Raw genomic sequence first — 2735 nt, 5'->3', positions numbered from 1 at the left:
ATTCTTACCTATTTATAATAATGGAATATACCTTCTAGGATTTTTATACCGGAAAAAGAAGTAGTTCATGACATTTTATTGATTAATAATTAATATTTTATTTTAGCACGGTATTTACATGAGATAATTTGCAGTTTAAGTTCATTAAATTGGAAATTAATAACTAAACGAGAATCGTCTACTTTTACAAGAGGTAAAATTGGACTGTTGCGTTTTGGGTCGACAGAGGGCGCCATTAATACGCAGCAGCGCCAGAAAAGTCTAGAAGGTGGCGGTATGTGGGCCACACGGTGCTGATCGACCCTCCGGTGGCGCCAGAACTTTTTTTTTTAAAGGAATTTAAAGTTCCCATCCCTCCCCACGATAGGCTAATGCGCGCTTTGGGCCACAGATCAGAGATCTTCCCCCTGAACCCATACTCTGGGTAACATCCTATAAAAAAAATAATAAAGCACTGAATGAAGTTTCATTCTTTTAACTTCATAATTATTAATGCTCATCCCCAGTATCGGGACTTGTGTACAAAAAAAAAAAGACCCGGACCACTTTTTCTTATCCGAGTCCAGTTTCTGGCAGAATTATTTGTTGATACGCGTTTCAACAAATACTGTGGGGTATTTTTTTCTGCATGCACGATCTTATATTTGGTTTAAATATACACACTTGGCATCACCACGTCCGTGACAGGAATCCTGAAGTCCTTTTTTTTCGGTGGAAGAATGTCATATTTATTATACTGCCTTGTCCAGACAGCCTAGATACTCCCTTCCTTTTAGCAGCTTGGCGACCCAGCCATACATCTGGTGTATCTTCCGCGAGCCTGCTCATCTCAGTTGCTGTGAGGAGAACCCCTCCCTCGTACGTGAGCATCAGCAGCTTGATGCCAACAAAAACCCTTCATGATGCGATTAATTTACCATAGTCAGAGCATGGTCGACTCTGACAGCAAAGAATGTTATGTGTCTCTCTTTGACCATGAACTTAATAGAAGCTGCAGGCTCTTAGGTACATGGTCCAAAGACGGGAACAAGCTCGGCATACTTGCAGCTTATCTGCAGTTTAAATTTTCGTAGACGTCGCGTCCCGCGCAGATCCAGCATAATTATGCAGTCCCCGTACGCTAGGCCATGGTCACGGTGCTGCAGGCCTCGGAAGGCTTCTTCAGCCTCCCGGTGGCTATCCAGACAAGACAGCCTTCTTCTGTCCTCAATGGCTACATCAGTCAGTGTGCCAGCAACAAGCCTTTGCCCCAACACATCGATGGCAGAAGTATCCGCGCCCCTCGTTCTCACATTCAACCCTGCGGCGGCGGCAAGAAACTAGGTGCGGCAACAACAACAACGACGACGAATCGGACGACAACCAGCAGCAGCAACAACAACAGCAACAACAACAGCAACAACAACTTGACAACAACAACAACAACAACACGGTCAGCAAGGCCATCAGTGCACCGTGGCGAAAAGGCTGTGCGGAAGTCAGTAGTTCTGCGAGTGGCCGCGACGGACACTGGACCCTCACATCCGGGTCGGGGAGGCCTTCCGGTCCTCTGCAGTGGGTCTCCTCCAGCGAAATGGGTGCATCCCTGAGTGAAGTGTCACGCACAGCTTGCTTTGCAGGCACTCTGTCATCCATGCGTGCCATGTGACCCATCAGGAGCTGCAGTCTCCTCTGTCTGATCCGGGTTGTCAGTGATGTAGGAGTTGCCGGACCGGCTGCGTACCTCCTCGTTTGTGACAGGATGAAACCATCTGATCTTCAGTATGGAACGTATAGGCATTTCCGATGGAATGCATCCATGGTTGAGCAGCTAGCAGCAGACAGGGTTCACTAGAATAGAGAAGAACTGGGATGACCGTAGCTTCGAAGAGGCGGAGCTTAGTTGCTGTACTGATGACGGTGATTTGCCAAACTCGTTTGAAACGGCCGAAAGTACTTTAATTGAGCCACACCGATCCGTCTCCTTACCTATGGTTTAATATAATTCTTGTATAATTTGAATAAGTTTGAGATTGAGGCTAGCACGTACGATGTCCGATAGGGTAGGCGGCAGTCAGGTCGATGAAGATGCTCCAAACTTCCGTTGGAAGGCAAATTCAGGATCGTTCACTAGATGGGCGATTTGGTCGGCTGTTAATCTGCCTTTGCGGAAGCCAGCTCGTTAATTCTTGAAGGTGGCTCTTTAACTTCATTGATTCTGGCAAAGATGACTCTTTCCATCATACTGAGGAGGGAGATGGGCGGTAACTGCTGGGGTCATAGGCAAGCTTCCTGGGCTTGAGAATGGCTATAACTGTTCTTTGCCTCCAGAAGAAGAGAAGCCGAAGGATAAAATATATCAGCATTAGGCCTAATCCCGGTATCCAAATTAAACGTCATGTTTTGGGTCATATCTGTACTTTTTGGGCCAGCCAAAAGGCCAATGGATCGACATTTCGTTGGAACTAATTAGATAACTTATGGATGAACAAAAATAAAAGGATTCTGACAAGAAGATTTCCCACAGTAACGCAGCCTCTCGTGCCGGAAGAACGTAACTTCTACTGTACAGGGCGAGTAAAACAAAATCTTAGTCCCCTTGGATTAGTTCTTGTCTCCCACAAGTTGTGTCCGTGTCCTCATGTCTGCAACAGCTGTGCGGACCATCCGGGCTTCGCCTCAAATATGCATTGCTCTGAATGGCAGACAGAATGATGGAAGGTCGAGCAGCAGCACAGTGAAAACGTGAACTTTGT

Source organism: Patiria miniata, unplaced genomic scaffold, assembly GCF_015706575.1.
Source record: "Patiria miniata isolate m_02_andy unplaced genomic scaffold, ASM1570657v1 HiC_scaffold_20, whole genome shotgun sequence".
Taxonomy (NCBI): domain Eukaryota; kingdom Metazoa; phylum Echinodermata; class Asteroidea; order Valvatida; family Asterinidae; genus Patiria; species Patiria miniata.
This window is presented reverse-complemented; position numbering follows the sequence as displayed.